Below are 26,676 nucleotides of genomic sequence, written 5' to 3' on the forward strand. Positions count from 1 at the left end.
TGTCATTTGGTTTTCTTTCCAAGTATTCTGTTGATTTCAACAAAACTTCAGTTCAAACAAATTTTTTGTGCATTTTCATACTTAAATTCAGTTGAAAACCACTTGGGTTTAAGTCTTGCACAGTTTTAGCTTTACTTTCTCAAGGAGATGGGTGTCTGCATAAGAGAGTAGATGTTTGCAGTGGATGGTTTCGATTCTTTGACCTATTGGTTATGGACACATCACACTTCCTTTGCAATACTCAGCTTTATCATTTGGTTTTCTTTCCAAGTATTCTGTTGATTTCAACAAAACTTCAGTTCAAATAAATTTTTTGTCCATTTTCATACTTACATTCAGTTGAAAACCACTTGGGTTTAAGTCTTGCACAGTTTTACCTTTACTTTCCCAAGGAGATGGGTGTCTGCATAAGAGAGTAGACGTTTGCAGTGGATGGTTTCGATTCTTTGACCTATTGGTTATGGACACATCACACTTCCTTTGCAATACTCAGCTTTGTCATTTGGTTTTCTTTCCAAGTATTCTGTTGATTTCAACAAAACTTCAGTTCAAACTAATTTTTTTTGCATTTTCATACTTAAATTCAATTGAAAACCACTTGGGTTTAAGTCTTGCACAGTTTTAGCTTTACTTTCTCAAGGAGATGGGTGTCTGCATAAGAGAGTAGATGTTTGCAGTGGATGGTTTCGATTCTTTGACCTATTGGTTATGGATACATCACACTTCCTTTGCAATACTCAGCTTTATCATTTGGTTTTCTTTCCAAGTATTCTGTTGATTTCAACAAAACTTCAGTTCAAATAAATTTTTTGTCCATTTTCATACTTACATTCAGTTGAAAACCACTTGGGTTTAAGTCTTGCACAGTTTTACCTTTACTTTCCCAAGGAGATGGGTGTCTGCATAAGAGAGTAGACGTTTGCAGTGGATGGTTTCGATTCTTTGACCTATTGGTTATGGACACATCACACTTCCGTTGCAATACTCAGCTTTGTCATTTGGTTTTCTTTCCAAGTATTCTGTTGATTTCAACAAAACTTCAGTTCAAACTAATTTTTTTTGCATTTTCATACTTAAATTCAGTTGAAAACCACTTGGGTTTAAGTCTTGCACAGTTTTAGCTTTACTTTCTCAAGGAGATGGGTGTCTGCATAAGAGAGTAGATGTTTGCAGTGGATGGTTTCGATTCTTTGACCTATTGGTTATGGACACATCACACTTCCTTTGCAATACTCAGCTTTATCATTTGGTTTTCTTTCCAAGTATTCTGTTGATTTCAACAAAACTTCAGTTCAAATAAATTTTTTGTCCATTTTCATACTTACATTCAGTTGAAAACCACTTGGGTTTAAGTCTTGCATAGTTTTAGCTTTACTTTCTCAAGGAGATGGGTGTGTACATAAGAAAGTGTAATAAGTAGCTGGGTGTGTAAATAAGAAAGTGTATGCTAGCAGAGGATGGTTTCGATCCATCGACCTCTGGGTTATGGGCCCAGCACGCTTCGCTGCGCCACTCTGCTGAAACTCACCCCAGATGGGACTTGAACCCACAAGGCTTAGGAGGCCAGTGCCTTATCCATTAGGCTACTGGGGCTGTTTCAATGATGTTAAAGGCCTCATAGCAGAGGATGCTTTTGATGAAAAACTACTTGGGTAATGGATGGTTTTGATCCATTGACCTCTTGGTGACAGGCACATCATGCTTTCTTTGCAATACTCTACTTTCCAATTGGTTTTCTTTCCACAAAGCTTTAGTTCAGACAATGTTTTTGCATATTTTCATTCTTACATTCAGTTGAAAACTACTTGGGTAATGGATGGTTTTGATCCTTTGACCTCTTGGTGATGGGCACATCATGCTTCCTTTGCAATACTCTACTTTCCATTTGGTTTTCTTTCCAAGTATTCTGTTGTCTTTAACAAACTTCAGTTCAGACAATGTTTTTGCGCATTTTCATACTTACATTTGAATGAAAACCACTTGGGTTTAAGTGTTGCACAGTTTTACCTTTACTTTCCCAAGGAGATGGGTGTCTGCATAAGAGAGTAGACGCTTGCAGTGGATGGTTTCGATTCTTTGACCTATTGGTTATGGACACATCACACTTCCTTTGCAATACTCAGCTTTGTCATTTGGTTTTCTTTCCAAGTATTCTGTTGATTTCAAGAAAACTTCAGTTCAAACAAATTTTTTGTGCATTTTCATACTTAAATTCAGTTGAAAACCACTTGGGTTTAAGTCTTGCACAGTTTTACCTTTACTTTCCCAAGGAGATGGGTGTCTGCATAAGAGAGTAGACGTTTGCAGTGGATGGTTTCGATTCTTTGACCTATTGGTTATGGACACATCACACTTCCTTTGCAATACTCAGCTTTGTCATTTGGTTTTCTTTCCAAGTATTCTGTTGATTTCAACAAAACTTCAGTTCAAACAAATTTTTGTGCATTTTCATACTTAAATTCAGTTGAAAACCACTTGGGTTTAAGTCTTGCACAGTTTTAGCTTTACTTTCTCAAGGAGATGGGTGTCTGCATAAGAGAGTAGATGTTTGCAGTGGATGGTTTCGATTCTTTGACCTATTGGTTATGGACACATCACACTTCCTTTGCAATACTCAGCTTTATCATTTGGATTTCTTTCCAAGTATTCTGTTGATTTCAACAAAACTTCAGTTCAAATAAATGTTTTGTGCATTTTCATACTTAAATTCAGTTGAAAACCACTTGGGTTTAAGTCTTGCACAGTTTTAGCTTTACTTTCTCAAGGAGATGGGTGTGTACATAAGAAAGTGTAATAAGTAGCTGGGTGTGTAAATAAGAAAGTGTATGCTAGCAGAGGATGGTTTCGATCCATCGACCTCTGGGTTATGGGCCCAGCACGCTTCCGCTGCGCCACTCTGCTGAAACTCACCCCAGATGGGACTTGAACTCACAAGGCTTAGGAGGCCAGTGCCTTATCTATTAGGATACTGGGGCTGTTTCAATGATGTTAAAGGCCTCATAGCAGAGGATGCTTTTGATGAAAAACTACTTGGGTAATGGATGGTTTTGATCCATTGACCTCTTGGTGACAGGCACATCATGCTTTCTTTGCAATACTCTACATTCCAATTGGTTTTCTTTCCACAAAGCTTTAGTTCAGACAATGTTTTTGCATATTTTCATTCTTACATTCAGTTGAAAACTACTTGGGTAATGGATGGTTTTGATCCTTTGACCTCTTGGTGATGGGCACATCATGCTTCCTTTGCAATACTCTACTTTCCATTTGGTTTTCTTTCCAAGTATTCTGTTGTCTTTAACAAACTTCAGTTCAGACAATGTTTTTGCGCATTTTCATACTTACATTTGAATGAAAACCACTTGGGTTTAAGTGTTGCACAGTTTTACCTTTACTTTCTCAAGGAGATGGGTGTCTGCATAAGATAGTAGACGTTTGCAGTGGATGGTTTCGATTCTTTGACCTATTGGTTATGGACACATCACACTTCCTTTGCAATACTCAGCTTTGTCATTTGGTTTTCTTTCCAAGTATTCTGTTGATTTCAACAAAACTTCAGTTCAAACAAATTTTTTGTGCATTTTCATACTTAAATTCAGTTGAAAACCACTTGGGTTTAAGTCTTGCACAGTTTTACCTTTACTTTCCCAAGGAGATGGGTGTCTGCATAAGAGAGTAGACGTTTGCAGTGGATGGTTTCGATTCTTTGACCTATTGGTTATGGACACATCACTCTTCCTTTGCAATACTCAGCTTTGTCATTTGGTTTTCTTTCCAAGTATTCTGTTGATTTCAAGAAAACTTCAGTTCAAACAAATTTTTTGTGCATTTTCATACTTAAATTCAGTTGAAAACCACTTGGGTTTAAGTCTTGCACAGTTTTAGCTTTACTTTCTCAAGGAGGTGGGTGTCTGCATAAGAGAGTAGATGTTTGCAGTGGATGGTTTCGATTCTTTGACCTATTGGTTATGGACACATCACACTTCCTTTGCAATACTCAGCTTTATCATTTGGTTTTCTTTCCAAGTATTCTGTTGATTTCAACAAAACTTCAGTTCAAATAAATTTTTTGTCCATTTTCATACTTACATTCAGTTGAAAACCACTTGGGTTTAAGTCTTGCATAGTTTTAGCTTTACTTTCTCAAGGAGATGGGTGTGTACATAAGAAAGTGTAATAAGTAGCTGGGTGTGTAAATAAGAAAGTGTATGCTAGCAGAGGATGGTTTCGATCCATCGACCTCTGGGTTATGGGCCCAGCACGCCTCGCTATGCCACTCTGCTGAAACTCACCCCAGATGGGACTTGAACCCACAAGGCTTAGGAGGCCAGTGCCTTATCCATTAGGCTACTGGGGCTGTTTCAATGATGTTAAAGGCCTCATAGCAGAGGATGCTTTTGATGAAAAACTACTTGGGTAATGGATGGTTTTGATCCATTGACCTCTTGGTGACAGGCACATCATGCTTTCTTTGCAATACTCTACTTTCCAATTGGTTTTCTTTCCACAAAGCTTTAGTTCAGACAATGTTTTTGCATATTTTCATTCTTACATTCAGTTGAAAACTACTTGGGTAATGGATGGTTTTGATCCTTTGACCTCTTGGTGATGGGCACATCATGCTTCCTTTGCAATACTCTACTTTCCATTTGGTTTTCTTTCCAAGTATTCTGTTGTCTTTAACAAACTTCAGTTCAGACAATGTTTTTGCACATTTTCATACTTACATTTGAATGAAAACCACTTGGGTTTAAGTGTTGCACAGTTTTACCTTTACTTTCCCAAGGAGATGGGTGTCTGCATAAGAGAGTAGACGCTTGCAGTGGATGGTTTCGATTCTTTGACCTATTGGTTATGGACACATCACACTTCCTTTGCAATACTCAGCTTTGTCATTTGGTTTTCTTTCCAAGTATTCTGTTGATTTCAAGAAAACTTCAGTTCAAACAAATTTTTGTGCATTTTCATACTTAAATTCAGTTGAAAACCACTTGGGTTTAAGTCTTGCACAGTTTTACCTTTACTTTCCCAAGGAGATGGGTGTCTGCATAAGAGAGTAGACGTTTGCAGTGGATGGTTTCGATTCTTTGACCTATTGGTTATGGACACATCACACTTCCTTTGCAATACTCAGCTTTGTCATTTGGTTTTCTTTCCAAGTATTCTGTTGATTTCAAGAAAACTTCAGTTCAAACAAATTTTTTGTGCATTTTCATACTTAAATTCAGTTGAAAACCACTTGGGTTTAAGTCTTGCACAGTTTTACCTTTACTTTCCCAAGGAGATGGGTGTCTGCATAAGAGAGTAGACGTTTGCAGTGGATGGTTTCGATTCTTTGACCTATTGGTTATGGACACATCACACTTCCTTTGCAATACTCAGCTTTGTCATTTGGTTTCTTTCCAAGTATTCTGTTGATTTCAACAAAACTTCAGTTCAAACAAATTTTTGTGCATTTTCATACTTAAATTCAGTTGAAAACCACTTGGGTTTAAGTCTTGCACAGTTTTAGCTTTACTTTCTCAAGGAGGTGGGTGTCTGCATAAGAGAGTAGATGTTTGCAGTGGATGGTTTCGATTCTTTGACCTATTGGTTATGGACACATCACACTTCCTTTGCAATACTCAGCTTTATCATTTGGTTTTCTTTCCAAGTATTCTGTTGATTTCAACAAAACTTCAGTTCAAATACATGTTTTGTCCATTTTCATACTTACATTCAGTTGAAAACCACTTGGGTTTAAGTCTTGCATAGTTTTAGCTTTACTTTCTCAAGGAGATGGGTGTGTACATAAGAAAGTGTAATAAGTAGCTGGGTGTGTAAATAAGAAAGTGTATGCTAGCAGAGGATGGTTTCAATCCATCGACCTCTGGGTTATGGGCCCAGCACGCTTCCGCTGCGCCACTCTGCTGAAACTCACCCCAGATGGGACTTGAACTCACAAGGCTTAGGAGGCCAGTGCCTTATCCATTAGGCTACTGGGGCTGTTTCAATGATGTTAAAGGCCTCATAGCAGAGGATGCTTTTGATGAAAAACTACTTGGGTAATGGATGGTTTTGATCCATTGACCTCTTGGTGACAGGCACATCATGCTTTCTTTGCAATACTCTACTTTCCAATTGGTTTTCTTTCCACAAAGCTTTAGTTCAGACAATGTTTTTGCATATTTTCATTCTTACATTCAGTTGAAAACTACTTGGGTAATGGATGGTTTTGATCCTTTGACCTCTTGGTGATGGGCACATCATGCTTCCTTTGCAATACTCTACTTTCCATTTGGTTTTCTTAACAAGTATTCTGTTGTCTTTGACAAACTTCAGTTCAGACAATGTTTTTGACAGCATTTTCATACTTACATTTGAATGAAAACCACTTGGGTTTAAGTGTTGCACAGTTTTACCTTTACTTTCCCAAGGAGATGGGTGTCTGCATAAGAGAGTAGACGTTTGCAGTGGATGGTTTCGATTCTTTGACCTATTGGTTATGGACACATCACACTTCCTTTGCAATACTCAGCTTTGTCATTTGGTTTTCTTTCCAAGTATTCTGTTGATTTCAACAAAACTTCAGTTCAAACAAATTTTTTGTGCATTTTCATACTTAAATTCAGTTGAAAACCACTTGGGTTTAAGTCTTGCACAGTTTTAGCTTTACTTTCTCAAGGAGATGGGTGTCTGCATAAGAGAGTAGATGTTTGCAGTGGATGGTTTCGATTCTTTGACCTATTGGTTATGGACACATCACACTTCCTTTGCAATACTCAGCTTTATCATTTGGATTTCTTTTCCAAGTATTCTGTTGATTTCAACAAAACTTCAGTTCAAACAAATGTTTTGTGCATTTTCATACTTAAATTCAGTTGAAAACCAATTGGGTTTAAGTCTTGCACAGTTTTAGCTTTACTTTCAAGGAGATGGGTGTGTACATAAGAAAGTGTAATAAGTAGCTGGGTGTGTAAATAAGAAAGTGTATGCTAGCAGAGGATGGTTTCGATCCATCGACCTCTGGGTTATGGGCCCAGCACGCCTCGCTGCGCCACTCTGCTGAAACTCACCCCAGATGGGACTTGAACTCACAAGGCTTAGGAGGCCAGTGCCTTATCCATTAGGATACTGGGGCTGTTTCAATGATGTTAAAGGCCTCATAGCAGAGGATGCTTTTGATGAAAAACTACTTGGGTAATGGATGGTTTTGATCCATTGACCTCTTGGTGACAGGCACATCATGCTTTCTTTGCAATACTCTACTTTCCAATTGGTTTTCTTTCCACAAAGCTTTAGTTCAGACAATGTTTTTGCATATTTTCATTCTTACATTCAGTTGAAAACTACTTGGGTAATGGATGGTTTTGATCCTTTGACCTCTTGGTGATGGGCACATCATGCTTCCTTTGCAATACTCTACTTTCCATTTGGTTTTCTTTCCAAGTATTCTGTTGTCTTTAACAAACTTCAGTTCAGACAATGTTTTTGCGCATTTTCATACTTACATTTGAATGAAAACCACTTGGGTTTAAGTGTTGCACAGTTTTACCTTTACTTTCCCAAGGAGATGGGTGTCTGCATAAGAGAGTAGACGCTTGCAGTGGATGGTTTCGATTCTTTGACCTATTGGTTATGGACACATCACACTTCCTTTGCAATACTCAGCTTTGTCATTTGGTTTTCTTTCCAAGTATTCTGTTGATTTCAACAAAACTTCAGTTCAAACAAATTTTTTGTGCATTTTCATACTTAAATTCAGTTGAAAACCACTTGGGTTTAAGTCTTGCACAGTTTTACCTTTACTTTCCCAAGGAGATGGGTGTCTGCATAAGAGAGTAGACGTTTGCAGTGGATGGTTTCGATTCTTTGACCTATTGGTTATGGACACATCACACTTCCTTTGCAATACTCAGCTTTATCATTTGGTTTTCTTTCCAAGTATTCTGTTGATTTCAACAAAACTTCAGTTCAAACAAATTTTTTGTGCATTTTCATACTTAAATTCAGTTGAAAACCACTTGGGTTTAAGTCTTGCACAGTTTTAGCTTTACTTTCTCAAGGAGATGGGTGTCTGCATAAGAGAGTAGATGTTTGCAGTGGATGGTTTCTGATTCTTTGACCTATTGGTTATGGACACATCACACTTCCTTTGCAATACTCAGCTTTATCATTTGGATTTCTTTCCAAGTATTCTGTTGATTTCAACAAAACTTCAGTTCAAACAAATGTTTTGTGCATTTTCATACTTAAATTCAGTTGAAAACCAATTGGGTTTAAGTCTTGCACAGTTTTAGCTTTACTTTCTCAAGGAGATGGGTGTGTACATAAGAAAGTGTAATAAGTAGCTGGGTGTGTAATTAAGAAAGTGTATGCTAGCAGAGGATGGTTTCAATCCATCAACCTCTGGGTTATGGGCACAGCACGCTTCCGCTGCGCCACTCTGCTGAAACTCACCCCAGATGGGACTTGAACCCACAATCCCTGGCTTAGGAGGCCAGTGCCTTATCCATTAGGCCACTGGGGCTGTTTCATTGATGTTAAAGGCCTCATAGCAGAGGATGCTTTTGATGAAAAACTACTTGGGTAATGGATGGTTTTGATCCATTGACCTCTTGGTGACAGGCACATCATGCTTTCTTTGCAATACTCTACTTTCCAATTGGTTTTCTTTCCACAAAGCTTTAGTTCAGACAATGTTTTTGCATATTTTCATTCTTACATTCAGTTGAAAACTACTTGGGTAATGGATGGTTTTGATCCTTTGACCTCTTGGTGATGGGCACATCATGCTTCCTTTGCAATACTCTACTTTCCATTTGGTTTTCTTAACAAGTATTCTGTTGTCTTTAACAAACTTCAGTTCAGACAATGTTTTTGCGCATTTTCATACTTACATTTGAATGAAAACCACTTGGGTTTAAGTGTTGCACAGTTTTACCTTTACTTTCCCAAGGAGATGGGTGTCTGCATAAGAGAGTAGACGCTTGCAGTGGATGGTTTCTGATTCTTTGACCTATTGGTTATGGACACATCACACTTCCTTTGCAATACTCAGCTTTGTCATTTGGTTTTCTTTCCAAGTATTCTGTTGATTTCAACAAAACTTCAGTTCAAACAAATTTTTTGTGCATTTTCATACTTAAATTCAGTTGAAAACCACTTGGGTTTAAGTCTTGCACAGTTTTACCTTTTACTTTCCCAAGGAGATGGGTGTGTACATAAGAAAGTGTAATAAGTAGCTGAGTGTAAATAAGAAAGTGTATGCTAGCAGTGGATGGTTTCGATTCATCGACCTCTTGGTTATGGGCACATCACACTTGCCTTACCTGCTGAAACTCACCCCAGGTGGGACTTGAACTCATGGCTTAGAGGCCAGTGCCTTATTCATTAGGATACTGGGGCTGATTTCAACGATGCTTCAAGGCCTCATAGCAGAGGATGTTTTGATGAAAAACTACTTGGGTCATGACGGTTTAATCCAGTTGAAAACCACTTGGGTGTACAGTCTTGCATCATGTTTTTAGCATACTTACTTTCTCAATGGCAGATGGGTGTCTGCATAAGAGAGTAGATGTTTGCAGTGGATGGTTTCGATTCTTTGACCTATTGGTTATGGACACATCACACTTCCTTTGCAATACTCAGCTTTATCATTTGGTTTTCTTTCCAAGTATTCTGTTGATTTCAACAAAACTTCAGTTCAAACAAATGTTTTGTGCATTTTCATACTTAAATTCAGTTGAAAACCAATTGGGTTTAAGTCTTGCACAGTTTTAGCTTTACTTTCTCAAGGAGATGGGTGTGTACATAAGAAAGTGTAATAAGTAGCTGGGTGTGTAAATAAGAAAGTGTATGCTAGCAGAGGATGGTTTCGATCCATCGACCTCTGGGTTATGGGCCCAGCACGCCTCGCTGCGCCACTCTGCTGAAACTCACCCCAGATGGGACTTGAACTCACAAGGCTTAGGAGGCCAGTGCCTTATCCATTAGGATACTGGGGCTGTTTCAATGATGTTAAAGGCCTCATAGCAGAGGATGCTTTTGATGAAAAACTACTTGGGTAATGGATGGTTTTGATCCATTGACCTCTTGGTGACAGGCACATCATGCTTTCTTTGCAATACTCTACTTTCCAATTGGTTTTCTTTCCACAAAGCTTTAGTTCAGACAATGTTTTTGCATATTTTCATTCTTACATTCAGTTGAAAACTACTTGGGTAATGGATGGTTTTGATCCTTTGACCTCTTGGTGATGGGCACATCATGCTTCCTTTGCAATACTCTACTTTCCATTTGGTTTTCTTTAACAAGTATTCTGTTGTCTTTAACAAACTTCAGTTCAGACAATGTTTTTGCGCATTTTCATACTTACATTTGAATGAAAACCACTTGGGTTTAAGTGTTGCACAGTTTTACCTTTACTTTCTCAAGGAGATGGGTGTCTGCATAAGAGAGTAGACGTTTGCAGTGGATGGTTTCGATTCTTTGACCTATTGGTTATGGACACATCACACTTCCTTTGCAATACTCAGCTTTGTCATTTGGTTTTCTTTCCAAGTATTCTGTTGATTTCAAGAAAACTTCAGTTCAAACAAATTTTTTGTGCATTTTCATACTTAAATTCAGTTGAAAACCACTTGGGTCTTAAGTTCTTGCTCAGCAGTTTGCTACAGCTTTTAGCTACTTTACTTTCTCTCAAGGAGATGGGTGTCTGCATAAGAGAGTAGATGTTTGCAGTGGATGGTTTCGATTCTTTTGACCTATTGGTTATGGACACATCACACTTCCTTTGCAATACTCAGCTTTATCATTTGGTTTTCTTTCCAAGTATTCTGTTGATTTCAACAAAACTTCAGTTCAAATAAATTTTTTGTCCATTTTCATACTTACATTCAGTTGAAAACCACTTGGGTTTAAGTCTTGCATAGTTTTAGCTTTACTTTCTCAAGGAGATGGGTGTGTACATAAGAAAGTGTAATAAGTAGCTGGGTGTGTAAATAAGAAAGTGTATGCTAGCAGAGGATGGTTTCGATCCATCGACCTCTGGGTTATGGGCCCAGCACGCTTCGCTGCGCCACTCTGCTGAAACTCACCCCAGATGGGACTTGAACCCACAATCCCTGGCTTAGGAGGCCAGTGCCTTATCCATTAGGCCACTGGGGCTGTTTCAATGATGTTAAAGGCCTCATAGCAGAGGATGCTTTTGATGAAAAACTACTTGGGTAATGGATGGTTTTGATCCATTGACCTCTTGGTGACAGGCACATCATGCTTTCTTTGCAATACTCTACTTTCCAATTGGTTTTCTTTCCACAAAGCTTTAGTTCAGACAATGTTTTTGCATATTTTCATTCTTACATTCAGTTGAAAACTACTTGGGTAATGGATGGTTTTGATCCTTTGACCTCTTGGTGATGGGCACATCATGCTTCCTTTGCAATACTCTACTTTCCATTTGGTTTTCTTAACAAGTATTCTGTTGTCTTTAACAAACTTCAGTTCAGACAATGTTTTTGCGCATTTTCATACTTACATTTGAATGAAAACCACTTGGGTTTAAGTGTTGCACAGTTTTACCTTTACTTTCCCAAGGAGATGGGTGTCTGCATAAGAGAGTAGACGTTTGCAGTGGATGGTTTCGATTCTTTGACCTATTGGTTATGGACACATCACACTTCCTTTGCAATACTCAGCTTTGTCATTTGGTTTTCTTTCCAAGTATTCTGTTGATTTCAACAAAACTTCAGTTCAAACAAATTTTTTGTGCATTTTCATACTTAAATTCAGTTGAAAACCACTTGGGTTTAAGTCTTGCACAGTTTTACCTTTACTTTCCCAAGGAGATGGGTGTCTGCATAAGAGAGTAGACGTTTGCAGTGGATGGTTTCGATTCTTTGACCTATTGGTTATGGACACATCACACTTCCTTTGCAATACTCAGCTTTGTCATTTGGTTTTCTTTCCAAGTATTCTGTTGATTTCAACAAAACTTCAGTTCAAACAAATTTTTTGTGCATTTTCATACTTAAATTCAGTTGAAAACCACTTGGGTTTAAGTCTTGCACAGTTTTACCTTTTACTTTCCCAAGGAGATGGGTGTCTGCATAAGAGAGTAGACGTTTGCAGTGGATGGTTTCGATTCTTTGACCTATTGGTTATGGACACATCACACTTCCTTTGCAATACTCAGCTTTATCATTTGGTTTTCTTTCCAAGTATTCTGTTGATTTCAACAAAACTTCAGTTCAAACAAATTTTTGTGCATTTTCATACTTAAATTCAGTTGAAAACCACTTGGGTTTAAGTCTTGCACAGTTTTAGCTTTACTTTCTCAAGGAGATGGGTGTCTGCATAAGAGAGTAGATGTTTGCAGTGGATGGTTTCGATTCTTTGACCTATTGGTTATGGACACATCACACTTCCTTTGCAATACTCAGCTTTATCATTTGGTTTTCTTTCCAAGTATTCTGTTGATTTCAACAAAACTTCAGTTCAAACAAATGTTTTGTGCATTTTCATACTTAAATTCAGTTGAAAACCAATTGGGTTTAAGTCTTGCACAGTTTTAGCTTTACTTTCTCAAGGAGATGGGTGTGTACATAAGAAAGTGTAATAAGTAGCTGGGTGTGTAAATAAGAAAGTGTATGCTAGCAGAGGATGGTTTCGATCCATCGACCTCTGGGTTATGGGCCCAGCACGCCTCGCTGCGCCACTCTGCTGAAACTCACCCCAGATGGGACTTGAACTCACAAGGCTTAGGAGGCCAGTGCCTTATCCATTAGGATACTGGGGCTGTTTCAATGATGTTAAAGGCCTCATAGCAGAGGATGCTTTTGATGAAAAACTACTTGGGTAATGGATGGTTTTGATCCATTGACCTCTTGGTGACAGGCACATCATGCTTTCTTTGCAATACTCTACTTTCCAATTGGTTTTCTTTCCACAAAGCTTTAGTTCAGACAATGTTTTTGCATATTTTCATTCTTACATTCAGTTGAAAACTACTTGGGTAATGGATGGTTTTGATCCTTTGACCTCTTGGTGATGGGCACATCATGCTTCCTTTGCAATACTCTACTTTCCATTTGGTTTTCTTAACAAGTATTCTGTTGTCTTTAACAAACTTCAGTTCAGACAATGTTTTTACGCATTTTCATACTTACATTTGAATGAAAACCACTTGGGTTTAAGTGTTGCACAGTTTTACCTTTACTTTCTCAAGGAGATGGGTGTCTGCATAAGAGAGTAGACGTTTGCAGTGGATGGTTTCGATTCTTTGACCTATTGGTTATGGACACATCACACTTCCTTTGCAATACTCAGCTTTGTCATTTGGTTTTCTTTCCAAGTATTCTGTTGATTTCAAGAAAACTTCAGTTCAAACAAATTTTTTGTGCATTTTCATACTTAAATTCAGTTGAAAACCACTTGGGTTTAAGTCTTGCACAGTTTTAGCTTTACTTTCTCAAGGAGATGGGTGTCTGCATAAGAGAGTAGATGTTTGCAGTGGATGGTTTCGATTCTTTGACCTATTGGTTATGGACACATCACACTTCCTTTGCAATACTCAGCTTTATCATTTGGTTTTCTTTCCAAGTATTCTGTTGATTTCAACAAAACTTCAGTTCAAACAAATGTTTTGTGCATTTTCATACTTAAATTCAGTTGAAAACCACTTGGGTTTAAGTCTTGCACAGTTTTAGCTTTACTTTCTCAAGGAGATGGGTGTGTACATAAGAAAGTGTAATAAGTAGCTGGGTGTGTAAATAAGAAAGTGTATGCTAGCAGAGGATGGTTTCGATCCATCGACCTCTGGGTTATGGGCCCAGCACGCTTCCGCTGCGCCACTCTGCTGAAACTCACCCCAGATGGGACTTGAACCCACAATCCCTGGCTTAGGAGGCCAGTGCCTTATCCATTAGGCCACTGGGGCTGTTTCAATGATGTTAAAGGCCTCATAGCAGAGGATGCTTTTGATGAAAAACTACTTGGGTAATGGATGGTTTTGATCCATTGACCTCTTGGTGACAGGCACATCATGCTTTCTTTGCAATACTCTACTTTCCAATTGGTTTTCTTTCCACAAAGCTTTAGTTCAGACAATGTTTTTGCATATTTTCATTCTTACATTCAGTTGAAAACTACTTGGGTAATGGATGGTTTTGATCCTTTGACCTCTTGGTGATGGGCACATCATGCTTCCTTTGCAATACTCTACTTTCCATTTGGTTTTCTTAACAAGTATTCTGTTGTCTTTAACAAACTTCAGTTCAGACAATGTTTTTGCGCATTTTCATACTTACATTTGAATGAAAACCACTTGGGTTTAAGTGTTGCACAGTTTTACCTTTACTTTCCCAAGGAGATGGGTGTCTGCATAAGAGAGTAGACGTTTGCAGTGGATGGTTTCGATTCTTTGACCTATTGGTTATGGACACATCACACTTCCTTTGCAATACTCAGCTTTGTCATTTGGTTTTCTTTCCAAGTATTCTGTTGATTTCAACAAAACTTCAGTTCAAACAAATTTTTTGTGCATTTTCATACTTAAATTCAGTTGAAAACCACTTGGGTTTAAGTCTTGCACAGTTTTACCTTTACTTTCCCAAGGAGATGGGTGTCTGCATAAGAGAGTAGACGTTTGCAGTGGATGGTTTCGATTCTTTGACCTATTGGTTATGGACACATCACACTTCCTTTGCAATACTCAGCTTTGTCATTTGGTTTTCTTTCCAAGTATTCTGTTGATTTCAACAAAACTTCAGTTCAAACAAATTTTTTGTGCATTTTCATACTTAAATTCAGTTGAAAACCACTTGGGTTTAAGTCTTGCACAGTTTTAGCTTTTACTTTCTCAAGGAGATGGGTGTCTGCATAAGAGAGTAGATGTTTGCAGTGGATGGTTTCGATTCTTTGACCTATTGGTTATGGACACATCACACTTCCTTTGCAATACTCAGCTTTGTCATTTGGTTTTCTTTCCAAGTATTCTGTTGATTTCAACAAAACTTCAGTTCAAACAAATTTTTGTGCATTTTCATACTTAAATTCAGTTGAAAACCACTTGGGTTTAAGTCTTGCACAGTTTTAGCTTTACTTTCTCAAGGAGATGGGTGTCTGCATAAGAGAGTAGATGTTTGCAGTGGATGGTTTCGATTCTTTGACCTATTGGTTATGGACACATCACACTTCCTTTGCAATACTCAGCTTTATCATTTGGATTTCTTTCCAAGTATTCTGTTGATTTCAACAAAACTTCAGTTCAAACAAATGTTTTGTGCATTTTCATACTTAAATTCAGTTGAAAACCAATTGGGTTTAAGTCTTGCACAGTTTTAGCTTTACTTTCTCAAGGAGATGGGTGTGTACATAAGAAAGTGTAATAAGTAGCTGGGTGTGTAAATAAGAAAGTGTATGCTAGCAGAGGATGGTTTCGATCCATCGACCTCTGGGTTATGGGCCCAGCACGCTTCCGCTGCGCCACTCTGCTGAAACTCACCCCAGGTGGGACTTGAACTCACAAGGCTTAGGAGGCCAGTGCCTTATCCATTAGGATACTGGGGCTGTTTCAATGATGTTAAAGGCCTCATAGCAGAGGATGCTTTTGATGAAAAACTACTTGGGTAATGGATGGTTTTGATCCATTGACCTCTTGGTGACAGGCACATCATGCTTTCTTTGCAATACTCTACTTTCCAATTGCAATTGTCTGCATAAGAGAGTAGACGTTTGCAGTGGATGGTTTCGATTCTTTGACCTATTGGTTATGGACACATCACACTTCCTTTGCAATACTCAGCTTTGTCATTTGGTTTTCTTTCCAAGTATTCTGTTGATTTCAACAAAACTTCAGTTCAAACAAATGTTTTGTGCATTTTCATACTTAAATTCAGTTGAAAACCAATTGGGTTTAAGTCTTGCACAGTTTTAGCTTTACTTTCTCAAGGAGATGGGTGTGTACATAAGAAAGTGTAATAAGTAGCTGGGTGTGTAAATAAGAAAGTGTATGCTAGCAGAGGATGGTTTCGATCCATCGACCTCTGGGTTATGGGCCCAGCACGCTTCGCTACGCCACTCTGCTGAAACTCACCCCAGATGGGACTTGAACTCACAAGGCTTAGGAGGCCAGTGCCTTATCCATTAGGATACTGGGGCTGTTTCAATGATGTTAAAGGCCTCATAGCAGAGGATGCTTTTGATGAAAAACTACTTGGGTAATGGATGGTTTTGATCCATTGACCTCTTGGTGACAGGCACATCATGCTTTCTTTGCAATACTCTACTTTCCAATTGGTTTTCTTTCCACAAAGCTTTAGTTCAGACAATGTTTTTGCATATTTTCATTCTTACATTCAGTTGAAAACTACTTGGGTAATGGATGGTTTTGATCCTTTGACCTCTTGGTGATGGGCACATCATGCTTCCTTTGCAATACTCTACTTTCCATTTGGTTTTCTTAACAAGTATTCTGTTGTCTTTAACAAACTTCAGTTCAGACAATGTTTTTGCGCATTTTCATACTTACATTTGAATGAAAACCACTTGGGTTTAAGTGTTGCACAGTTTTACCTTTACTTTCTCAAGGAGATGGGTGTCTGCATAAGAGAGTAGACGTTTGCAGTGGATGGTTTCGATTCTTTGACCTATTGGTTATGGACACATCACACTTCCTTTGCAATACTCAGCTTTGTCATTTGGTTTTCTTTCCAAGTATTCTGTTGATTTCAAGAAAACTTCAGTTCAAACAAATTTTTTGTGCATTTTCATACTTAAATTCAGTTGAAAACCACTTGGGTTTAAGTCTTGCACAGTTTTTAGCTTTACTTTCTCAAGGAGATGGGTGTCTGCATAAGAGAGTAGATGTTTGCAGTGGATGGTTTCGATTCTTTGACCTATTGGTTATGGACACATCACACTTCCTTTGCAATACTCAGCTTTATCATTTGGATTTCTTTCCAAGTATTCTGTTGATTTCAACAAAACTTCAGTTCAAACAAATGTTTTGTGCATTTTCATACTTAAATTCAGTTGAAAACCAATTGGGTTTAAGTCTTGCACAGTTTTAGCTTTACTTTCTCAAGGAGATGGGTGTGTACATAAGAAAGTGTAATAAGTAGCTGGGTGTGTAAATAAGAAAGTGTATGCTAGCAGAGGATGGTTTCGATCCATCGACCTCTGGGTTATGGGCCCAGCACGCCTCGCTGCGCCACTCTGCTGAAACTCACCCCAGATGGGACTTGAACCCACAAGGCTTAGGAGGCCAGTGCCTTATCCATTAGGCCACTGGGGCTGTTTCAATGATGTTAAAGGCCTCATAGCAGAGGATGCTTTTGATGAAAAACTACTTGGGTAATGGATGGTTTTGATCCATTGACCTCTTGGTGACAGGCACATCATGCTTTCTTTGCAATACTCTACTTTCCAATTGGTTTTCTTTCCACAAAGCTTTAGTTCAGACAATGTTTTTGCATATTTTCATTCTTACATTCAGTTGAAAACTACTTGGGTAATGGATGGTTTTGATCCTTTGACCTCTTGGTGATGGGCACATCATGATTCCTTTGCAATACTCTACTTTCCATTTGGTTTTCTTAACAAGTATTCTGTTGTCTTTAACAAACTTCAGTTCAGACAATGTTTTTGCGCATTTTCATACTTACATTTGAATGAAAACCACTTGGGTTTAAGTGTTGCACAGTTTTACCTTTACTTTCCCAAGGAGATGGGTGTCTGCATAAGAGAGTAGACGTTTGCAGTGGATGGTTTCGATTCTTTGACCTATTGGTTATGGACACATCACACTTCCTTTGCAATACTCAGCTTTGTCATTTGGTTTTCTTTCCAAGTATTCTGTTGATTTCAACAAAACTTCAGTTCAAACAAATTTTTGTGCATTTTCATACTTAAATTCAGTTGAAAACCACTTGGGTTTAAGTCTTGCACAGTTTTACCTTTACTTTCCCAAGGAGATGGGTGTCTGCATAAGAGAGTAGACGTTTGCAGTGGATGGTTTCGATTCTTTGACCTATTGGTTATGGACACATCACACTTCCTTTGCAATACTCAGCTTTGTCATTTGGTTTTCTTTCCAAGTATTCTGTTGATTTCAACAAAACTTCAGTTCAAACAAATTTTTTGTGCATTTTCATACTTAAATTCAGTTGAAAACCACTTGGGTTTAAGTCTTGCACAGTTTTAGCTTTACTTTCTCAAGGAGATGGGTGTCTGCATAAGAGAGTAGATGTTTGCAGTGGATGGTTTCGATTCTTTGACCTATTGGTTATGGACACATCACACTTCCTTTGCAATACTCAGCTTTGTCATTTGGTTTTCTTTCCAAGTATTCTGTTGATTTCAACAAAACTTCAGTTCAAACAAATTTTTTGTGCATTTTCATACTTAAATTCAGTTGAAAACCACTTGGGTTTAAGTCTTGCACAGTTTTAGCTTTACTTTCTCAAGGAGATGGGTGTCTGCATAAGAGAGTAGATGTTTGCAGTGGATGGTTTCGATTCTTTGACCTATTGGTTATGGACACATCACACTTCCTTTGCAATACTCAGCTTTATCATTTGGTTTTCTTTCCAAGTATTCTGTTGATTTCAACAAAACTTCAGTTCAAACAAATGTTTTGTGCATTTTCATACTTAAATTCAGTTGAAAACCAATTGGGTTTAAGTCTTGCACAGTTTTAGCTTTACTTTCTCAAGGAGATGGGTGTGTACATAAGAAAGTGTAATAAGTAGCTGGGTGTGTAAATAAGAAAGTGTATGCTAGCAGAGGATGGTTTCGATCCATCGACCTCTGGGTTATGGGCCCAGCACGCTTCGCTGCGCCACTCTGCTGAAACTCACCCCAGATGGGACTTGAACTCACAATGGCTTAGGAGGCCAGTGCCTTATCCATTAGGATACTGGGGCTGTTTCAATGATGTTAAAGGCCTCATAGCAGAGGATGCTTTTGATGAAAAACTACTTGGGTAATGGATGGTTTTGATCCATTGACCTCTTGGTGACAGGCACATCATGCTTTCTTTGCAATACTCTACTTTCCAATTGCAATTGTCTGCATAAGAGAGTAGACGTTTGCAGTGGATGGTTTCGATTCTTTGACCTATTGGTTATGGACACATCACACTTCCTTTGCAATACTCAGCTTTGTCATTTGGTTTTCTTTCCAAGTATTCTGTTGATTTCAACAAAACTTCAGTTCAAACAAATTTTTTGTGCATTTTCATACTTAAATTCAGTTGAAAACCACTTGGGTTTAAGTCTTGCACAGTTTTAGCTTTACTTTCTCAAGGAGATGGGTGTCTGCATAAGAGAGTAGATGTTTGCAGTGGATGGTTTCGATTCTTTGACCTATTGGTTATGGACACATCACACTTCCTTTGCAATACTCAGCTTTATCATTTGGATTTCTTTCCAAGTATTCTGTTGATTTCAACAAAACTTCAGTTCAAACAAATGTTTTGTGCATTTTCATACTTAAATTCAGTTGAAAACCAATTGGGTTTAAGTCTTGCACAGTTTTAGCTTTACTTTCTCAAGGAGATGGGTGTGTACATAAGAAAGTGTAATAAGTAGCTGGGTGTGTAAATAAGAAAGTGTATGCTAGCAGAGGATGGTTTCGATCCATCGACCTCTGGGTTATGGGCCCAGCACGCTTCGCTGCGCCACTCTGCTGAAACTCACCCCAGATGGGACTTGAACTCACAAGGCTTAGGAGGCCAGTGCCTTATCCATTAGGATACTGGGGCTGTTTCAATGATGTTAAAGGCCTCATAGCAGAGGATGCTTTTGATGAAAAACTACTTGGGTAATGGATGGTTTTGATCCATTGACCTCTTGGTGACAGGCACATCATGCTTTCTTTGCAATACTCTACTTTCCAATTGGTTTTCTTTCCACAAAGCTTTAGTTCAGACAATGTTTTTGCATATTTTCATTCTTACATTCAGTTGAAAACTACTTGGGTAATGGATGGTTTTGATCCTTTGACCTCTTGGTGATGGGCACATCATGCTTCCTTTGCAATACTCTACTTTCCATTTGGTTTTCTTAACAAGTATTCTGTTGTCTTTAACAAACTTCAGTTCAGACAATGTTTTTAGCGCATTTTCATACTTACATTTGAATGAAAACCACTTGGGTTTAAGTGTTGCACAGTTTTACCTTTACTTTCCCAAGGAGATGGGTGTCTGCATAAGAGAGTAGACGCTTGCAGTGGATGGTTTCGATTCTTTGACCTATTGGTTATGGACACATCACACTTCCTTTGCAATACTCAGCTTTGTCATTTGGTTTTCTTTCCAAGTATTCTGTTGATTTCAAGAAAACTTCAGTTCAAACAAATTTTTGTGCATTTTCATACTTAAATTCAGTTGAAACCACTTGGGTTTAAGTCTTGCACAGTTTTACCTTTACTTTCCCAAGGAGATGGGTGTCTGCATAAGAGAGTAGACGTTTGCAGTGGATGGTTTCGATTCTTTGACCTATTGGTTATGGACACATCACACTTCCTTTGCAATACTCAGCTTTATCATTTGGTTTTCTTTCCAAGTATTCTGTTGATTTCAACAAAACTTCAGTTCAAACAAATTTTTTGTGCATTTTCATACTTAAATTCAGTTGAAAACCACTTGGGTTTAAGTCTTGCACAGTTTTAGCTTTACTTTCTCAAGGAGATGGGTGTCTGCATAAGAGAGTAGATGTTTGCAGTGGATGGTTTCGATTCTTTGACCTATTGGTTATGGACACATCACACTTCCTTTGCAATACTCAGCTTTATCATTTGGATTTCTTTCCAAGTATTCTGTTGATTTCAACAAAACTTCAGTTCAAACAAATGTTTTGTGCATTTTCATACTTAAATTCAGTTGAAAACCAATTGGGTTTAAGTCTTGCACAGTTTTAGCTTTACTTTCTCAAGGAGATGGGTGTGTACATAAGAAAGTGTAATAAGTAGCTGGGTGTGTAAATAAGAAAGTGTATGCTAGCAGAGGATGGTTTCGATCCATCGACCTCTGGGTTATGGGCCCAGCACGCCTCGCTGCGCCACTCTGCTGAAACTCACCCCAGATGGGACTTGAACCCACAATCCCTGGCTTAGGAGGCCAGTGCCTTATCCATTAGGCCACTGGGGCTGTTTCAATGATGTTAAAGGCCTCATAGCAGAGGATGCTTTTGATGAAAAACTACTTGGGTAATGGATGGTTTTGATCCATTGACCTCTTGGTGACAGGCACATCATGCTTTCTTTGCAATACTCTACTTTCCAATTGGTTTTCTTTCCACAAAGCTTTAGTTCAGACAATGTTTTTGCATATTTTCATTCTTACATTCAGTTGAAAACTACTTGGGTAATGGATGGTTTTGATCCTTTGACCTCTTGGTGATGGGCACATCATGCTTCCTTTGCAATACTCTACTTTCCATTTGGTTTTCTTAACAAGTATTCTGTTGTCTTTAACAAACTTCAGTTCAGACAATGTTTTTGCGCATTTTCATACTTACATTTGAATGAAAACCACTTGGGTTTAAGTGTTGCACAGTTTTACCTTTACTTTCCCAAGGAGATGGGTGTCTGCATAAGAGAGTAGACGTTTGCAGTGGATGGTTTCGATTCTTTGACCTATTGGTTATGGACACATCACACTTCCTTTGCAATACTCAGCTTTGTCATTTGGTTTTCTTTCCAAGTATTCTGTTGATTTCAACAAAACTTCAGTTCAAACAAATTTTTTGTGCATTTTCATACTTAAATTCAGTTGAAAACCACTTGGGTTTAAGTCTTGCACAGTTTTACCTTTACTTTCCCAAGGAGATGGGTGTGTACATAAGAAAGTGTAATAAGTAGCTGGGTGTGTAAATAAGAAAGTGTATGCTAGCAGAGGATGGTTTCGATCCATCGACCTCTGGGTTATGGGCCCAGCACGCCTTCCATGCCACTCTGCTGAAACTCACCCCAGGTGGGACTTGAACTCACAAGGCTTAGGAGGCCAGTGCCTTATTCATTAGGATACTGGGGCTGTTTCAATGATGTTAAAGGCCTCATAGCAGAGGATGCTTTTGATGAAAAACTACTTGGGTAATGGATGGTTTTGATCCATTGACCTCTTGGTGACAGGCACATCATGCTTTCTTTGCAATACTCTACTTTCCAATTGCAATTGTCTGCATAAGAGAGTAGACGTTTGCAGTGGATGGTTTCGATTCTTTGACCTATTGGTTATGGACACATCACACTTCCTTTGCAATACTCAGCTTTGTCATTTGGTTTTCTTTCCAAGTATTCTGTTGATTTCAACAAAACTTCAGTTCAAACAAATGTTTTGTGCATTTTCATACTTAAATTCAGTTGAAAACCAATTGGGTTTAAGTCTTGCACAGTTTTAGCTTTACTTTCTCAAGGAGATGGGTGTGTACATAAGAAAGTGTAATAAGTAGCTGGGTGTGTAAATAAGAAAGTGTATGCTAGCAGAGGATGGTTTCGATCCATCGACCTCTGGGTTATGGGCCCAGCACGCTTCCGCTGCGCCACTCTGCTGAAACTCACCCCAGATGGGACTTGAACTCACAAGGCTTAGGAGGCCAGTGCCTTATCCATTAGGATACTGGGGCTGTTTCAATGATGTTAAAGGCCTCATAGCAGAGGATGCTTTTGATGAAAAACTACTTGGGTAATGGATGGTTTTGATCCATTGACCTCTTGGTGACAGGCACATCATGCTTTCTTTGCAATACTCTACTTTCCAATTGGTTTTCTTTCCACAAAGCTTTAGTTCAGACAATGTTTTTGCATATTTTCATTCTTACATTCAGTTGAAAACTACTTGGGTAATGGATGGTTTTGATCCTTTGACCTCTTGGTGATGGGCACATCATGCTTCCTTTGCAATACTCTACTTTCCATTTGGTTTTCTTTCCAAGTATTCTGTTGTCTTTAACAAACTTCAGTTCAGACAATGTTTTTGCGCATTTTCATACTTACATTTGAATGAAAACCACTTGGGTTTAAGTGTTGCACAGTTTTACCTTTACTTTCTCAAGGAGATGGGTGTCTGCATAAGAGAGTAGACGTTTGCAGTGGATGGTTTCGATTCTTTGACCTATTGGTTATGGACACATCACACTTCCTTTGCAATACTCAGCTTTGTCATTTGGTTTTCTTTCCAAGTATTCTGTTGATTTCAAGAAAACTTCAGTTCAAACAAATTTTTTGTGCATTTTCATACTTAAATTCAGTTGAAAACCACTTGGGTTTAAGTCTTGCACAGTTTGCACAGTTTTAGCTTTACTTTCTCAAGGAGATGGGTGTCTGCATAAGAGAGTAGATGTTTGCAGTGGATGGTTTCGATTCTTTGACCTATTGGTTATGGACACATCACACTTCCTTTGCAATACTCAGCTTTATCATTTGGTTTTCTTTCCAAGTATTCTGTTGATTTCAACAAAACTTCAGTTCAAACAAATGTTTTGTGCATTTTCATACTTAAATTCAGTTGAAAACCAATTGGGTTTAAGTCTTGCACAGTTTTAGCTTTACTTTCTCAAGGAGATGGGTGTGTACATAAGAAAGTGTAATAAGTAGCTGGGTGTGTAAATAAGAAAGTGTATGCTAGCAGAGGATGGTTTCGATCCATCGACCTCTGGGTTATGGGCCCAGCACGCCTCGCTAGCGCCACTCTGCTGAAACTCACCCCAGATGGGACTTGAACCCACAAGGCTTAGGAGGCCAGTGCCTTATCCATTAGGCCACTGGGGCTGTTTCAATGATGTTAAAGGCCTCATAGCAGAGGATGCTTTTGATGAAAAACTACTTGGGTAATGGATGGTTTTGATCCATTGACCTCTTGGTGACAGGCACATCATGCTTTCTTTGCAATACTCTACTTTCCAATTGGTTTTCTTTCCACAAAGCTTTAGTTCAGACAATGTTTTTGCATATTTTCATTCTTACATTCAGTTGAAAACTACTTGGGTAATGGATGGTTTTGATCCTTTGACCTCTTGGTGATGGGCACATCATGCTTCCTTTGCAATACTCTACTTTCCATTTGGTTTTCTTAACAAGTATTCTGTTGTCTTTAACAAACTTCAGTTCAGACAATGTTTTTGCAGCATTTTCATACTTACATTTGAATGAAAACCACTTGGGTTTAAGTGTTGCACAGTTTTACCTTTACTTTCCCAAGGAGATGGGTGTCTGCATAAGAGAGTAGACGTTTGCAGTGGATGGTTTCGATTCTTTGACCTATTGGTTATGGACACATCACACTTCCTTTGCAATACTCAGCTTTGTCATTTGGTTTTCTTTCCAAGTATTCTGTTGATTTCAACAAAACTTCAGTTCAAACAAATTTTTTGTGCATTTTCATACTTAAATTCAGTTGAAAACCACTTGGGTTTAAGTCTTGCACAGTTTTACCTTTACTTTCCCAAGGAGATGGGTGTCTGCATAAGAGAGTAGACGTTTGCAGTGGATGGTTTCGATTCTTTGACCTATTGGTTATGGACACATCACACTTCCTTTGCAATACTCAGCTTTGTCATTTGGTTTTCTTTCCAAGTATTCTGTTGATTTCAACAAAACTTCAGTTCAAACAAATTTTTTGTGCATTTTCATACTTAAATTCAGTTGAAAACCACTTGGGTTTAAGTCTTGCACAGTTTTACCTTTACTTTCCCAAGGAGATGGGTGTCTGCATAAGAGAGTAGACGTTTGCAGTGGATGGTTTCGATTCTTTGACCTATTGGTTATGGACACATCACACTTCCTTTGCAATACTCAGCTTTATCATTTGGTTTTCTTTCCAAGTATTCTGTTGATTTCAACAAAACTTCAGTTCAAACAAATTTTTTGTGCATTTTCATACTTAAATTCAGTTGAAAACCACTTGGGTTTAAGTCTTGCACAGTTTTAGCTTTACTTTCTCAAGGAGATGGGTGTCTGCATAAGAGAGTAGATGTTTGCAGTGGATGGTTTCGATTCTTTGACCTATTGGTTATGGACACATCACACTTCCTTTGCAATACTCAGCTTTGTCATTTGGTTTTCTTCCAAGTATTCTGTTGATTTCAACAAAACTTCAGTTCAAACAAATGTTTTGTGCATTTTCATACTTAAATTCAGTTGAAAACCAATTGGGTTTAAGTCTTGCACAGTTTTAGCTTTACTTTCCCAAGGAGATGGGTGTCTGCATAAGAGAGTAGACGTTTGCAGTGGATGGTTTCGATTCTTTGACCTATTGGTTATGGACACATCACTTCCTTTGCAATACTCAGCTTTATCATTTGGTTTTCTTTCCAAGTATTCTGTTGATTTCAACAAAACTTCAGTTCAAACAAATTTTTTGTGCATTTTCATACTTAAATTCAGTTGAAACCACTTGGGCTTAAGTCTTGCACAGTTTTAGCTTTACTTTCTCAAGGAGATGGGTGTCTGCATAAGAGAGTAGATGTTTGCAGTGGATGGTTTCGATTCTTTGACCTATTGGTTATGGACACATCACACTTCCTTTGCAATACTCAGCTTTGTCATTTGGTTTTCTTTCCAAGTATTCTGTTGATTTCAAGAAAACTTCAGTTCAAACAAATGTTTTGTGCATTTTCATACTTAAATTCAGTTGAAAACCAATTGGGTTTAAGTCTTGCACAGTTTGCACAGTTTTAGCTTTACTTTCTCAAGGAGATGGGTGTCTGCATAAGAGAGTAGATGTTTGCAGTGGATGGTTTCGATTCTTTGACCTATTGGTTATGGACACATCACACTTCCTTTGCAATACTCAGCTTTATCATTTGGTTTTCTTTCCAAGTATTCTGTTGATTTCAACAAAACTTCAGTTCAAATAAATTTTTTGTCCATTTTCATACTTACATTCAGTTGAAAACCACTTGGGTTTAAGTCTTGCATAGTTTTAGCTTTACTTTCTCAAGGAGATGGGTGTGTACATAAGAAAGTGTAATAAGTAGCTGGGTGTGTAAATAAGAAAGTGTATGCTAGCAGAGGATGGTTTCGATCCATCGACCTCTGGGTTATGGGCCCAGCACGCCTCGCTGCGCTACTCTGCTGAAAATCACCCCAGATGGGACTTGAACCCACAAGGCTTAGGAGGCCAGTGCCTTATCCATTAGGCCACTGGGGCTGTTTCAACGATGTTAAAGGCCTCATAGCAGAGGATGCTTTTGATGAAAAACTACTTGGGTAATGGATGGTTTTGATCCATTGACCTCTTGGTGACAGGCACATCATGCTTTCTTTGCAATACTCTACTTTCCAATTGGTTTTCTTTCCACAAAGCTTTAGTTCAGACAATGTTTTTGCATATTTTCATTCTTACATTCAGTTGAAAACTACTTGGGTAATGGATGGTTTTGATCCTTTGACCTCTTGGTGATGGGCACATCATGCTTCCTTTGCAATACTCTACTTTCCATTTGGTTTTCTTAACAAGTATTCTGTTGTCTTTAACAAACTTCAGTTCAGACAATGTTTTTGCGCATTTTCATACTTACATTTGAATGAAAACCACTTGGGTTTAAGTGTTGCACAGTTTTACCTTTACTTTCTCAAGGAGATGGGTGTCTGCATAAGAGAGTAGACGTTTGCAGTGGATGGTTTCGATTCTTTGACCTATTGGTTATGGACACATCACACTTCCTTTGCAATACTCAGCTTTGTCATTTGGTT

The 26,676-nt window shown here is 38.3% G+C and overlaps 8 non-coding genes across 8 annotated transcripts; all 8 read right to left on the reverse strand.

The window, feature by feature from the left end:
* Window positions 1-2,829: 2,829 nt before the first annotated feature.
* trnam-cau (transfer RNA methionine (anticodon CAU)) lies at window positions 2,830-2,901 on the reverse strand. The gene has a single exon. It is a non-coding gene; the product is annotated as a tRNA-Met (tRNA).
* A 5,535-nt stretch (window positions 2,902-8,436) lies between these two features.
* Window positions 8,437-8,509, reverse strand: trnar-ccu (transfer RNA arginine (anticodon CCU)). Its single transcript has one exon. It is a non-coding gene; the product is annotated as a tRNA-Arg (tRNA).
* Window positions 8,510-11,075: 2,566 nt separating this feature from the next.
* Window positions 11,076-11,148, reverse strand: trnar-ccu (transfer RNA arginine (anticodon CCU)). Its single transcript has one exon. It is a non-coding gene; the product is annotated as a tRNA-Arg (tRNA).
* Window positions 11,149-13,767: 2,619 nt separating this feature from the next.
* On the reverse strand, window positions 13,768-13,839 carry trnam-cau (transfer RNA methionine (anticodon CAU)). Its single transcript has one exon. It is a non-coding gene; the product is annotated as a tRNA-Met (tRNA).
* A 6-nt stretch (window positions 13,840-13,845) lies between these two features.
* Window positions 13,846-13,918, reverse strand: trnar-ccu (transfer RNA arginine (anticodon CCU)). The gene has a single exon. It is a non-coding gene; the product is annotated as a tRNA-Arg (tRNA).
* Window positions 13,919-15,403: 1,485 nt separating this feature from the next.
* Window positions 15,404-15,475, reverse strand: trnam-cau (transfer RNA methionine (anticodon CAU)). Its single transcript has one exon. It is a non-coding gene; the product is annotated as a tRNA-Met (tRNA).
* Window positions 15,476-21,057: 5,582 nt separating this feature from the next.
* Window positions 21,058-21,130, reverse strand: trnar-ccu (transfer RNA arginine (anticodon CCU)). The gene has a single exon. It is a non-coding gene; the product is annotated as a tRNA-Arg (tRNA).
* A 1,331-nt stretch (window positions 21,131-22,461) lies between these two features.
* trnam-cau (transfer RNA methionine (anticodon CAU)) lies at window positions 22,462-22,533 on the reverse strand. Its single transcript has one exon. It is a non-coding gene; the product is annotated as a tRNA-Met (tRNA).
* Between the last annotated feature and the right edge of the window lie 4,143 nt (window positions 22,534-26,676).

Source organism: Xyrauchen texanus, chromosome 9 (assembly GCF_025860055.1).
Source record: "Xyrauchen texanus isolate HMW12.3.18 chromosome 9, RBS_HiC_50CHRs, whole genome shotgun sequence".
Taxonomy (NCBI): domain Eukaryota; kingdom Metazoa; phylum Chordata; class Actinopteri; order Cypriniformes; family Catostomidae; genus Xyrauchen; species Xyrauchen texanus.